The sequence below is a fragment of the Triticum urartu genome, chromosome 1 (genome assembly GCF_003073215.2).
Source record: "Triticum urartu cultivar G1812 chromosome 1, Tu2.1, whole genome shotgun sequence".
In the NCBI taxonomy this organism is placed as follows: domain Eukaryota; kingdom Viridiplantae; phylum Streptophyta; class Magnoliopsida; order Poales; family Poaceae; genus Triticum; species Triticum urartu.
This window is the reverse complement of record NC_053022.1, coordinates 143,909,754-143,925,197: the sequence shown is the minus strand read 5'-3', so window position 1 is coordinate 143,925,197 and position 15,444 is coordinate 143,909,754.

Sequence of the window (15,444 nt, the reverse complement as noted above, 5' to 3'; positions counted from 1 at the left end):
TACTTTGCCAGACGCATCAACTTGGATTTCTGCCTTCATGGAGGAGTCGGCCTTGGCATATTTATCTGCTATGATCAGCAGCTCGTTAAGGGTCGCCGGCTCGTCACAGAGGAGTCGATGCTTGAGGAGGGTGCCCTCTCGGCACCCAGCGGTGAAGTACTCGATAGCATCCACCTCGTGCACGCCTTCACAAGAGTTGTGGAGCTCGGCCCAGCGCGTGAGGTAGTCGCGGGTCGACTCGTTGGGGCCTTGTACGCACAAGGAGAGCTGGCGAGGTTTGGGCGGCCGCTTATATGTGCTGGTGAAGTTGCGGATGAAGGCTTCAGTGAAGTCGACCTAGCTATTGATGCTGCGGGGCTTCAGACTGTTCAGCCATGTCCGGGCTATGCCCTGGAGCATGAGCGGAACGTACTTCACGGCAACACGCTTGTTGTCGTTTGCTATGCTGACGGCTGTGGAGTAGTCAACCAGCCAATCCTCCGGCTTCACGGAGCCGATGTATTTGGGCGTGTCTCTTGGGAGCGTGAACCCTTTGGGGAAGGGCTCATCTCGAATGCGGGGGCCGAAACAGGGCGGACCCAATTCATCTTCCTCTTCTAGCGCCAGGGACCGGTGGAGACGGTCTATCCGGTGGCGGGCATTGTTCTCTCCGACTCCCTCTCGGCAGCCGAGGCGGTCGCCAAGTGTCAGGTGATCAACTGGCGGCGGGGAGACGTGCCTTTCCCTGCGAGGGGGAGGAGGCGGACAGTCATCCTGTCGTTCCACTCCTCTTGGGCGGCCGTCTTGGTCGCGCTCAATGGTAATGCGAGTCCGGCTGCGGCTGGCAGCCGGCTCCTTGTCTCTTCTTCCGTGGACATCGCCAGTCGGCGTCCGAGATGATGCGCCTTGATCTCGGCGGGGAGGCGGATCGTCGTTTTGCTGGTGGGGCTCCTCAGTGCGACAACCGGCCTCGTGCTGCTTAGCAGCCGCATCGAGGAGCCGCTGGACGTGCTCCACCATCTGGCAACGTTCTTCACCCTCGAACTTGTTTAGCTCTTCTGCTGCCGCCTGGGCAGCTCGGATATTTTCTACGGGTGTGGCATAGACGGGGAGATCTGCCCCGAGTAGGTTGGCGATGGCCACGCCGCGCTGCCGGACCGCGCCAAGGCAGCTTGGCCCAACGGGAGCCGGCGTGTCGCCCACAGCGCGGTCCATCTCGCGTCGGTAGGCTTCCGACAGGCGTCTCATGCTAGCCAGCTTCTTGGCGACCTCAACGAGCTGGAGGCGGCATGCTTCCAGCATCTCGGCGTTGGCGTCTTCTAGGATGGGCGCCGTCAGTTCTTGTAGTGCCGCGTTGAGTGGATCGTGAGCACCTCCGCCAGAGTGCTCACTGTGGCTGATGACAAGCACCTCCGTGACGGCGCTTTTGCCGCTCTCCGTGCGAGAAGGCGGCTCGTCGTAGACCACCACGTTGGTGGCGAACGCGTCAAGCGACGCAGTGTCGGAATCGACAAGCATCGGGTCGGTGGAGCCAACGGATTCCAAATCCGCAGCGGGCTCGCTGGCTACATTGAGCTAATCGAGGAGGCTGACAAGGTGGCTCTCAGGGCCATCATTGCCCGCATCGGACACCAGCTCGTCGGAGAGGCGAACCTCGCCAACAAGGTCGGCGAGGCAGCTCGCCGCGCAGGTGAGCTCCGCACCATGCAGCGCGTCGGCACAGACTCCGTCTGGCGTGTCGGGCTGGCTACGCTCGCCAGGGAGGAAAAGGGTTCCCATCCAGAACAGGTCTCCGGAAGACAATGCACCTCGCCCCACGGTAGGCGCCAAATGTCGGGGGTTGGGTGTGACATATGCCAATGGATGGCTTATCATGGTGGGAGCGAGTAGAACGTTGCCGGTGCCCGGAAGCGAGATGAGGCGTCGACACGTACGCCGGCGAACTTTACCCAGGTTCGGGGCTCTCCTAGGAGATAACACCCCTAGTCCTGCTCTACGGGGTCTCCGCATGATCAATAAGGCGCAAGTGAGTACAATGGTGCTCCTCGAGCTGTATGCTAGAGGTGGGAGAAGGCAAGGCTTGCTCTATCCTCCCCTCGATATGAATCTAGTCCTAACAGGGTGGGAACCCTTTGCATGGGTGCCCCGAGGGGTTTATATAGGCCTACCCCCTAGGGGTACAATGGTAATATGGCCGGGCGTAGGGCCCGGCTGTCAGTCTCTTTGGTCGCCGGCTTCTCCGCCGACTGCTCGGGCCCGCTGCCTGGTGGGCCCCGTCGGCTGGTCTGGTACGGAGCCGACAGGCCGCCTCCGCCGCTCGCGGGTCCTGCCGGCTACGGATTACTGCAGCTGTGTTGCTAATGACGCGTGCTTGGTCGGCGAGGTGTGGCTACAGTCCCGCCGCCTGGTGGGAGATCATTGTAGCCACTCTGCATCTTATCTGGTTAATGGTGCGTGGGCCCCTGAGGAAGGACCGGGCCGGCTGCTGGGAGCCGGCCTCCCTCAAGTCCGATTGGTGTGGCTCCCGCTGTCTTCCGGGCTCCCGCTGACCAGTAGGGCCCGCCATCCTTGGGCCGTACCGACAGGCGGTCATGGGAGCAGGGTTTTGCCTGTCAGGAGTGACATCAAGGGCGAAGTGGCAACAATGCCGCGCCGGGCGAAGATCTCCGCTGGTACGAGGCACTGTGGCCACGCCCGCCCCCGGATTCGGGAGGGGGGATGGGCTACACCGTCGCCTCACCCTATCCTATCTTCTTTAATGGGAGTGCAAACTTTGAGGGCACCGTGGGCCGACTGCTGGGAGCCGGCCTCTCTGGAGGCCACCTTCCAGGAGTCGGCCTGTCTTGGAGCCGCCTTCCTGAGCATGACCGCCTTCTAGCAGTCGGCCGTTCAGTCAGCTGGCCACCAGAAGGCGGCGCTTCATCTGGATGCCTTGAGGGGCGCAGCCGGCCCGATGTCTTGAAAGGTTCCGGGGCTCTGGTTAGGCTACCCATGGCCCATTAATCTGACACCCACCCGTGTCGAGTTTTGCCTTCGGCGAGGCCCCAAATAGCCCAACGACAGCCCCCCACGACCACTGTTCCCACCCGAAACCCTAAGATAGATAATGGGGCATCCCTCCGGCAAGCCCCTTCCTTCCCTCCGGTGAACACCCAAAAATGGACTGGCCCCAATTTGAAATTTAGTCGACTGTCGTTTAAGCTAATGTGGAGTATGAAAGGGGAAACCATAAGCATCGCGAGTATAGTGGTGCGCGTGCCATGGCGGATCTGAAGGTGCAAACCGGACAAAGCCAACTTCGCAACCAATGTTTTGATTTAACTAACAAGTAAGATTGTAAGTGATGGACAAGAAATCACAGTAAAGCAGTGGCGATCTATTTTCTTGCTAAGATAAATAACTTGAGAAGATACGAACGAGTACCGCCGGTTGTGTGGCACCGTGTAAGCATCCGCTGAGGTGTTGAGGGTGCTGCGGTAGCGATGGCTGTGGATGAGAGATCTAGGAGGGCAGACGGTGGCGGCGAGGGAAATATCCCGGCACGGTGGACGAGGTGGTCATACGAGTGGCATCAACAAGGTGGATGACAGCGCGGATGAAGCAAGAGGACGCGATGCAAGGATCCTGGTCCGAAGCCGTGGATGAGAGAGGTCGATCTCTTGTAATGGACGATGGCGTCGGGGTATCAGCTCCGGCATGGTGGAGGAGAAGGGCGGTGGATGGGGTGGCGGACGGAGGAGGCTGCGGTGGAGAGGGTGTTTTGGCGCCCACGGAGTATGAATGGGGAAATGGAGGGAGAGAGGAAGGGGGAACCATGTCTTCAGGGCGCGCTTGTCTCAAATGCGAGGAAATTTACAAACTTAGCCCCCGTTTAAAATTTCCTACATCACAGCAATATTAGTCAGTTGGGGATAGGACGGTAATCTCGCATACACCGAATATTTGCTGATGGAGATTTCGGCCGACGAGAGTTTGTTTTGGCGACCACCGTGTATGAATCAGGGAGGGAGGTTAGAGGCGATTTTGGCCGAGGAGTGTGTTTTGGCGCCCACCGTGTATGAATCCGGGGAGGTGAGAGGCGGAGGCGGTTATGTCACGTTCGAGTGAAATTACAAGCCTACCCCTATGGAAACCTATAGAAATTGAGTCGATAGGCTTTGCGTGTCAGGGATAGGCAGTAATTTTCATCTCGCATATTTTGGTTTCAGGCAGTTACTGCGACTTTCCCCGCTTCGTTCAAATTTTTGCAGAGAAAGAGTGCACGTTTACCGTACCAACTCAATTCGAATCTAGTTTGTATTTTTGGGGGGGGGGGCAGGATCCATTTTGTATTCGAATACAAATATATATATATATATATCATTTTTTTATATATACTTTTAAAAGCACAACACCCTTTATACATAAATAAGGTTTACAGATGGCATGATCTTAGATTCATAAGGCTGGATCCATCTTAATTTAGATTTTCAAATATTTGAAACCACTTTATGTTGAAATCCAATGTATGCTTTCCTCGCTAGCTGTCTCCAATTAATGTGTGTTTCATGCGGGTTTTATTACTTCTCGAACACGTATAATGTGTTTGACACACGCAACATATAGTGTAATCCCGTTTAGATATTAATTGCGTATAGACCATGCGTTGTCTCTAATTAAAGAATCTATGGATCACTAATATTGATTAAACTATATAACATTACACGTGTCTCCAAATTCAAATGAATATGCATGTTTGATAGACCAATTTTCGTTATGATATTATCGATGTCGTGATCTCTAGTTTAAATATTTGAATCCCATTTAATCCAGATATTCGTCTCATATGGCTATCACTCATGCTTATATATCTCTCTAGATCTATATGCCTTCATCGTCTCTCGGGTATCTCTCGTGCTACTTGTATGTCGGCAATGATCTTTTATCTTCGTAACACACTGATGGTACTCTCTCCCTCGACCTTCACTCTATCTCTCTCTAAGTATATCTCGCGCCCTGCTATGTGTCTCTAACTATGATTCTCCATGTGAAATCTCTTTCTCTAACACAAACGCAAACTTCGTCTCCCGGGGTCTCATTTCTCTCTACTATTCCCCTGTGTGCCACTCGCACACCCCCTCTCATGCAGAGATGTCTTGCTCTCCTTAGGTATGAGAAGCTGCGGCTCTCCCTCTTAAATATCTCTTTCTCACACACAAACACAAACTCTGTCCCCCAGGGTCTCATACCTCTCCACCATTCCCTTGTATGTCGCTCACACATACTCCCTCTCCCTATAGATATCTCGCATTCCTTGATATGTCTCTCTAGCTATCACTCTCCATGTGAAATATCTTTCTTTCTCACAAAGACAAAACTCTGTTTCTCGGGATCTCATTTCTCTCTGATATTTGTTTGTATGTGACTCACATGCACCCTCTCTCTATCTCTCTCACACCCACACACATAACTAGCCTTCTGATCCACTCGACTCTTATCTCTAACACACACACACACTAGCTAGCCGATCTCCCTCTAGCTAGCATCTTTATCTTTCTATTTATCTGTTTCTCCATCAACCTTCTTTCTCGCCCTTACTCTTGCTTCCTATCACGCACACTATATATGTTCCTCTCTACATGCAGCCATGCACCCTCTTTTTATCTTTCTCTCACACACACATAACTTCACCCCTCTGAACCACTCGGCGGTCATCTCTAACACACAAACTAGCCGATGTCCCTCTAGCTAGCATCTCCATCTCTCTATCTATCTGCAATTTCTCCGTCAACCTTTCTTTCTCGCACGCACTCTTGCTTCCTATCACGCACACTATATTTCTCTCTATACATGCATCTATAGGTTGATCTCGTTTGCACAATCGTTGTGTCTGGCTCTCTCTACTCACCATAGATGCATGCTCCAACCCACACCACTATCTCTTAAAGACAAAAACACATGCTCAATTATTGGGACTTCTTCCCTCCACTCTCACGTGCATGCATATTGTCATACCGATCCATCTCTCCCATGTCGTTGATCTTATGACTTATGTCTTCTTTCTTTTATCTCGATCATGTGTGCGCTCACACACACACATCCCATGTATACATGTATACCTCTCGCACATGCACATTCAAGGTCTCCATACGTAGTTAATTACCCTCAGCCCTAACCCCACATCGAATCGTTCTCTTCTTGTGTGCACATGGCATCCGCTTGGATGGGTCTCTTCTCTAAAACACACACTCACACTTAAGAATCTCCTTCTAGCTACCCCCCTCTCTCACTCTTCCCCTATATCCCTGAAACCAATAAGACCATCCCTTCATTTAATTCCCGCCTACATGCACCATCGATATATAGTAGTCTTCCTCGGTGTCTCTCAAACAAACACGTTATCTCGATGTCGACTCCTCTCATGCGCACAAGCCTTCTCTTCCCTCTATACAAGCCTCTTCTCTCTTGCACCCCCTCGTTGCTGGCCTCTGCCATACACATCACCTCTCTACAATGAAGCCACACACACTTAAATTACTTTTGCCACCGAAGACGGAGCCGCTTCACACACACACACACAATCACTAAGACTCCATCACACACACACATGCTCTAGGCGGAGCATTTGTTCCTACCACCCTTCGTCCAACCTTACCCGTACGATAAACAATCACCTTAATTTACTTATATAACATGGACAAATTCCACTTTATTTTAGTAGTTAGCAAACTTCTCATAATTATATAACGCAAATCACGAGCAGGAAGTGACATATTTTACACAACCACGTTAACATGGCGACGTAAATCACAAGCTAAAGTGTAATACCATTATACTTATGTCCTGACGCAAAAGGTGGGGTACATGTCCGAAGAGTAGAGTCACACACACAAACACTCTGTCTCTCAGAATCTCAAACACATACCAGTTACGTGACGCCCCCTAAGCAGACCCGTATGTTACAATTTGTGCACCCCACAGGTACACATGATGGTGCGCATTTATTTAAGCCGGGCGGCGAACCCAAACAGTAGCTGCATTCATTCCCCTCCCGCCACCTCTTCTCTGGTCGCCGTCGCCCGGTAGCCATGGCCCGGCCAAAGGTAACGACATACGACATACTCCCGTCGGAACGACGCTTTGATCTGGAGGCGGCGTGAAGCCCGGATTGCAGCCGCCCTGCCTCCGGAGTCCGGACTAGCTGGACGAGGAGGCGTTGGAGGTGGAGCAGCACACGGAGCCGGGCGAGGAGGCATTGGAGGCAGAGCAGCACGCGGAGCCGGAGGACAAGAACGAAGACACGGAGCCGGAACAGGAGGACAATGATGTGGGAAAAGCGGAGCCGGAGGAGGATGATGATTTCCATTATACCCAGACTTAAGGGCTTTGAGTTTCACGCCACATTTATTTCATAGAGATAAGAGAAAGGAAATTTTAGTGGTCATGCATGCATCTTTTTGTGCTAGCACTCCTATATAAGGGTTGACTGGTCGCTTCCCGCGGACATGCGCGGGCGGTGGAAGAGGAAGGAGAAGGGAAGAGGGCTATGGAGTACGCCAGTTTCAGCACGAGCTCCAAGGAATGTTCGTGCCAAACAATGCATAGTAGTACAGTATAGTCCGGTGGAGTATGAATTGGCCTTTAGGTTATGTGTGGATGACATGGATGTAATATGCAGGCTGCAGTTCGACAGCCTACCGCTCGACTTCGCACAGTTTGGTCACGCGAGATTTGCTTGCACGCATGTCACACACGTACTTGTCGAAGGCGTGCTCGAAAAAGGGCGACCAGGTCCGCTAGTCCGTGTTGGTCCATGCGCCCGGAAAACAACTAATCCCAATCGTTATAAATGTCATGTGTGCTTTAATTCCAGGCTAGTGGATGGACGCGAACGTGCCATACAATGAACCGCCCGCCAGCTCCCTAATCTCTATCTCTACTCTTATTATAATATTAATCTATCTATCTATCTACTCTTATAAAAATAGAGTTGGTGATGATGGTGTGCTTGCCATCCTGCAATATAGACCGTCCGATTTATATCTGAGGGATAGGAAGGAAACTACGGAAATTTTGCAAAAAGATACCCACACCCATCTCCACATTTGCAAATAAGGCCTTCCCTCATTCATCCTTTTCTCTCACAAGATAAACTACTCATACAAATGCATCTTGATGTTACATGCAACGTATCTTGCTAGTAATTAATTAATAATAATAATAATAATAATAATAATAATAATAATAATAGAGTTGGTGATGATGGTGCACCTACCATCCTACAATATAGACGGCCCGATCTATATCTGGTGGATAGAAAGCAACCTATGGCAATTCTGCAAAAAGATACCCGCACCACTCTCCACATTTGTAGATAAGGCCTTCCCTCGCTCATCTTCGTATCCCATGAGATAAATAGCTCATATAAATGCGTCTTGATGTTTCGTGCAACACATGCCCCTCTTGCTAGTCTCAAATATAAACTGCACTAGTGTGCACCCGCAGAACATCCTTTCCGAAGGGACGAAGCCCTGCAGTTACCATCTCCTCTCGTGTAAACCAGCTCCACAAGGGACAAGGCAGTTGGTCGCCATTGCCATGGATTTGCCAGGCGGTGGTGCTTCTCGTCCTCATCGAGGTTGGGAGACCTTGGACAATGATCCTTTGGACAAATCGTAAGTCGCTCCGACTTCCTCACATCCGGAAGACTTAGCGGTACTTCCACCAAATAGTTTAAGAGGGTGCGTAAATATGCGTGGGAGAAGGCCATGCTAGTTGGTCTACCATGCGTCCTCGAGGACGAGGATGTTACCTTGGGGGTCTCTCCAGCGCGGCGTGGCCATAGTTGCAAGTTGACGCCCCTTTAGATGTCGACGTTGAGGGGCACCCGGATTTTGTCCGATGAGCAGGTAAGTGATGAGTTTGATCACGTAGTAAATGCATTCTAAAGACTACTTCGGTGTCCATTTCCTAATTCCCCCGTTACCCACTATTTCACAGCTTGGTGTTAGTGGAGATTGGATTTCATATGTACGGGAGGGTACCAACATCAATTTGCACAACATTTACAATGGTGACACCGTTCCCGTAGAACCTTTGTCCAACATTGGGATCAGCCATGCAATGGGCAATGCCTGAATTGGTACGATGGAAGCACGGTGAGATTAAAGAAGATAGCAATCTCGGAAGCCCCGATAAGGTCGTCTGCCAACCAAAATTACACTCTCATAGCGGTGTTCAACATCGCAATTGCTTTCACGAAACCTGCACGCGGTCAAAGGTGGACCATGCTGTCTGCGGCCGATTTGTTGTCGTACGAGTACGAAGACGATATGCTCCTTTCTAACCGCATATTCGCGGTGATAAAACAGGGGACTTGTTTTGTATGGGACACATCCTACGCTATACTCGCTCTTTTCCAGTCTATTTGTTTTGATTTGTTTCATTTTATAAGTTTCAAATTCAAATTTAGAGCTCCCCATCACATGTTGAGATTACAATGTGCATTAAATCGTTGAGTGCATGTAGTAGTTTTTTATTGGTCATTTATATTGGTCACGCATGCATGCATTGCAAGTAACGTTTTTACCATAATTTTTTAGGAAACTGAGTGCAATAATTGAGTAGTTTTGCAAACTACCAGTACTACACCTGAAATGGTACAAAATCAATACCACCATTGATCTCGCTTGAAGCTACGTCGGTATTTCCCCAAAGAGGAAGGAATGATGCAGCCCAGCGACGATAGGTATTTCCCTCAGATATGAAACCAAGGTCATGGAACCAATAGGAGAACTAAGCAACACAACGTAATCAGCACCTGCACACAAATAACAACTACTCGCAACCCGACGTGTAAAAGGGGTTGTCAATCCCTTTCGGGTAGCGGCGCCTCAAGATAGGCAAACAAACATGAATAAATAGTAGCAGATTGATAGATCGAACGCCAAATAAAATAAATAAGAATAAATTGCAGCAAGGTATTTTTGTATTTTTGGTTTAATAGATCTGAAAATAAAAGCAAAGGAAAAGAGATGATGTAGGGTAGAACCCTAGTGGCCCGATCTTTCACAAAAGGAGCGGATCCCGCGAAGAACGCGAAGAACACGAGGAGGGAAACGAGGGGAAAATCACGAGGGGAACACAAGAGAACACTCAAACCAACAAGAATGATCACACATGCGCTAGATCCATGAACACAAAGGGAGATACAAGATCCAAAGTCAACAACGGACGATACAAAGGCTAGCCGGTTTGTCTCCGTGAGGAGGTCTTGAATCCACAAGGGGATCTTCCCGTAAAGGGGTCTTGAATCCAAGGTGGATCTTCTCCGAAGAGGGGTCGCGGTCTCTCTCAAGGAGTAGATCCGATATGGATGAGCGAAGCTCTATCTCACAAATGAGATAACACAACGCTAACCCTAGAAAGGAGGAGGGAGATGTCTATTTATAGTCTTAGTGCAAATGGGGGTGAAGTGAAGGGGTACATGGGCCTCAGCCCGCAACTGGACATAGCCAGGTACCGGATGTCCGCTGGGGACCGGTCGTCCGGTGGCTCGTGGGCGGCCGGACGTCCGGTAGGGGTCGGTCGTCCGCTCGTTCTAGCTCGGATGCTGGTGTAGCGGATTTCCGGTCTGGACCGGTCGTCCGGTCGCCGGTCGTCCGGTGGCGTCGAACGTCCGCTCATTTGGCTCGGGTGCAGGGACACCGGTCGTCCGTCTGGACCGGTCGTCCTGTGGATCTTCAGGCACTGGACGTCCGGACCCGACCGGTCCTCCGGTGGCTGGAGTTTCTTCGACAGCTCTTCTTCTTGCGCCTTCGTTTCCAGGCTTCCCTCGCGGATGGTGTAGGTGTTCCTTGGCGCTTGCACTCCTCCACGTCGTCCGTAGCGTTCCGACAATACCTATGGATGCACACGAGAGAAGTGTCAAGTAGTATACCATCCTCGAAGGGGTCAAGTGAGCACGTGTAAAGGAGATGATTCACCTTTGTGTATGTGAAGTAGATGTCTCACGTGTCACTCGCCGAACTGACTCTTGACATGGTGATGTCCATAGGATGCTCCGCATCATCTCCCCTCCCTTGGGGAAGATCCGACCTCAGATCAAAATCCAAATCACCATGGGAAAGAGATGGCTTCGCCGTGTAGGAGTGGACGTTCACTAAGTAGTCGCCATCTTCAAGCTTGAAGTGGGCACTCTCCAATGTCGCACCATCTTGGGATTCCTTCAAAATGAGCAAGGACAACAAACACTTGGAAAAATGAATGTGGTTAGCGTTAGTGCAAAACCAAGCATTCAAGAGGCGATTAGCCAAACAAGTGTCGTCATCATGCAAAGCATATGGTGTGACAAAGGATTGTGACATGGCATATAAGCGCATAAATTGAGCACAAGCAAAGATATCATGGGGACAAGCATGTAAATGGTTGTCATCAACCGCATGAAGTGAGCAAGTATGAATCATTGGTGATGCAACAAGGCAAGCAATCATAGGAATCAAGTCGTTCAAGCTAGTAGTGCAAAGATGCAACATACTAGAGGAAAGCATGGCAATCATGTCATGTGAGCAAATAATAGTCATAGGCAATGTACATGACATATCGCAAGCACGAACACAAAGCAAGATCATAGTATCATCATAGGCATGGGGCACAAAGCAAACATGGCAATGACAAGAAATGTCTCCACCAAGCTTGCAAATACACATACAAGTATGACAATCAATCATCATGTGTAATGCAAAGCATGGGTCATGAATGCATGGCAAAAGCATAGTAATGAGCACATCATGCAAAGTGAACATGGCAAGATGGGCATAGAATATGTAGTGGACAATAACCCATAGCCAAGAGAGGGTCATGTAGAAGAATTGTGCGAAGTCTTTGCGCGAAGAGAGCGGTGTGAAAGACAATCCATGGGATCCCAAGTCATCATTGCTCTCTAGAGCTCATTTTGTCAACTCGTGGGATTGTGAGGTTGACAAGAATTCATGGGTACCTACACAAAAGAGACACAAACGGAAGAAATTGTGTGTGTGGTAAATGTACACATCATCCATCATGATGTGTATGTGCATATGAAAGTTAGCACAAGATAAGCGGTGCTCAAAGAAGTTTGATGCATGGTATAAGAACATGTCATCCATCATGAAAGAATAGTTATTTTGTATAACATGATGGGGATGCAAATTGAGCATACAAGTATATGGCACATCAATAGCATGTTTATTCATGGGAAGCATATTGTGCACATAAGTATTGGGATCATGCAATGGATGGGAGTGATCAAAATCTCCAAACATGTATGAGGAAACTATGGGGGTCTCCTCATGAGCAATGTTGGAAACATCATATGGAGAAAATGGACAACATCCAAAACAATGCATATCCGAAGCTAGGTGGTCATGGCATGGCATATGAGATAAATGATGCAAAGGGAGCATATCAATATCATCACAAGAGAAACAAATGACAATAACCATGGGCTTGTCATCTATGCCATAAGTGCAAATTGGGTTAATTTGAATGGCATATGCATAGTCACTATGAAGAGATTGCAAATATGACATATGATTGATCTCATGCATAGCATATGACAAGTCAAGCGGAATGGCAAACATGATGTGACCGAGAGAATTAGCACAAGAAATCCTATGTAACATGGCATCACAACTAATAGACTCCACATGGCAATCATCATACTCATCATAAATGGGTAAATCATCGCATGGGGAAGTCACACTAGCATGAAGCATGGAAATAGGTTGATCAACATCATGCAAGCAATCAATGTCATGATAGTCCACTAGTGGGGCAAGAGCATCACCTTCACCTATGTTACCTTTGTAATTCCACTCACGTGCTGTAGGTGAGGTGGGTAAGACCGAATGGTGGTCAATATAATCATTGTGATGGAACCATGTGGGGGTGCATCATATTCCACCATGGCCATCATCTTGTCCAAAGGTAGGACGAAGTCGTCGAGAATCGGCGCGTCATCATATAAGGGACCTAGCACCAAATGAGAAGACACAATAGAGGTAGAGATCAAGTCGTTAGTGTTAAAAGTGGCCTCACATGACCTATCAACTATCTCACTCTCTCTATGTGGTGGTTCACTCACTCCCTCATGGTAGGTGCACTCAATGTCACATATGGTCGAGTCACTCATCTCACTCAAGTGGTGGGGGCTGTGGCTCTCCTCACATGGGAATTGTGGCAACACATCACATATGGGGCTAGTGGTGAAGTCACTCTCACTCTCAATATGGTGGCTAAAGTCACTCAAATCATCACATGTCGCCGTGGTCGAAGGGAAAATCCCATGCTCAACCATCTCGTTGTCGTCGCCATGGATGAAGGCCGAAGATGGCACATCATCACTCTCGCCTCCTAAGATGGAAGCATCATCCTTGCTCGTCACCATGTCGCTCGCCTCCAAAGTTTGGTCCTTGATGGTGTCCGTAGTCGTAGTCGTCACCGCACCATCTTGAAAAAGAGTCGAAGTAGACTCGGCATCGTCAATGCCACAAAGAGGGATGGCGGTGAAGTCGAACTTCGGAGCATCATCTTGGAGCTCGTCGGGCTTGGACATCTTGGTGATACTATCCTCATGCTCGCATTCTTGGAGCTTGGTCTTGGAGAAGTGTGCTTGGGGTCGAGAAGCCTTGGCCTTCATGAGTTCTTGTTCCGCCTTGAGAGCACCAATGTAGTTGTCGTCGAGGGACTTGTAGTTCTCGAGGAAGATTGTCTTGGAGATGTCGTTGTGCAATCCCATCATGAAGTGGAACTTCATCGAAATGGGGTCGTCCACGCCGGCTCATCGCAAGGCAATCTTCATCTCCTTGAAGTACTCGTCGATGGACTTGGATCCTTGGATGGTGTTCTCCAATTAGCGTTGAAGTTGTTCCGTGTAGGTTGTAGGCACAAACTCTCACCGCAAAGCTCTCTTCGTCTTGGGCCAACTCATGCCATAGCTCTCCGAAGGTGTGTGAATCCACCATGTGGACGCGTAGTCGTGGAAGTTCCTTGTGGCACACTTCACTTGATCCTCGGGAGGGACTTGATGTAGCTTGAGGTAGTCGTCCATCAAACGCTCCCACTCGAGATACTCCTCGGGTTCTTGAGTCCCATAGAAAGGAATCGTGTGGTCGATGTCAAGGTCATAGTAGCTCGTGGAAGTCGCGGACTTGAGCTTGGGGAGCTTCTCTTGAGCGTAGTCTTGAGGTGCTTGTTGGCGAAGATGCCATATATCCGAAGGCGAAGATGCCTTGAAGTCACTTGGCGAAGATGCCAAAGTGGTTGGTGTAGCCGTAGCTCCGTCTTGGTGGTGCTTGTCTCGCGGTCTTCTCTTGTGGTCATGAAGTTTGGACTTGGCGTGAAGTAGGGCTTGTTGCGACTTGTAGGTAGGCGCATCTCGAGCATCTTCATGATGATGTTGTCATTGTCGTGCTTGAGCTCGATATAGATGTCGTTCGTCACCGTCGTGCACATGTTGCTTGGAGGTGACTTGCCCTTCATGACGAGGTGGAACACAAACGTGATGGTGGTCGCCATGGAGATGTGGACGAGGACCACTTGCTCTTGCATCATTTTTGCGCTCCAAAGACTTGTGACTTGAACGTTGCCGCCTTGAGGATGATGAAGGGGAAGAACGGTTGATCAACAAGGTCCGAATCTCCTCCATCCTTTCATCTTGCTCCTCCTTTTGTGCGGAAAGCTTGTTGTTGATGTAGTTGTACACGCCGTCGTTGTTGTGGAAGACCGGAGATGAAATGCCTTGCCTATCCATCACAAGATTCGAGCCAATATGAGTGGAGAAATAGAAGAACGAATACCAAATGTACCTTGACCGAAGTTGAAAGTGGATAAATGATCACTCCAATGTGGACAAGGAAATAGCACAATTGGTACCAATTCTTGTCGGTTTCTCACACCTACACAAGTAAGGCTTATGGTGGAGCTCGGTGAGGATAGTGGCACAAAAATTTAATGCAAAATGTTAGCAAGAGTCAATAATGTTGAAAGAGATTCACAAATTCGTAAGTGAAACAAGTAGACCAATAGCAATATGTGGCACACGGAAACACACACACGGATAGATAAATGGGTCCGTGCAACCAAGGATGATCACAAAATGTGGAATCCACGGAAAACGCTCGTGTTGCACAACTCAAGAGAGATGCTAGCACGATTGCTCCTTAGGCGGATATGACACTTGTGCACAACCTATAAGATGCAAAATGGATAAACTTTCTATCCCAAGTATGTATGCTATGTATAGTTCCCGGTGTTTGATCCAAGATGATCGGATATGACAATCTTATGCAATGTGGTGGATGCTATGGCTATTGCTTACAAGCTTCTTTGCTCTTTCTCTTTTGCTTAAAAGGTTATTCTTTTTTTATATGGCCACTTTGCGAAATGCACAAACCAAGATAGCAATTGTATATATGCGGGAACAAACTTGAGGCACACGAGATGATA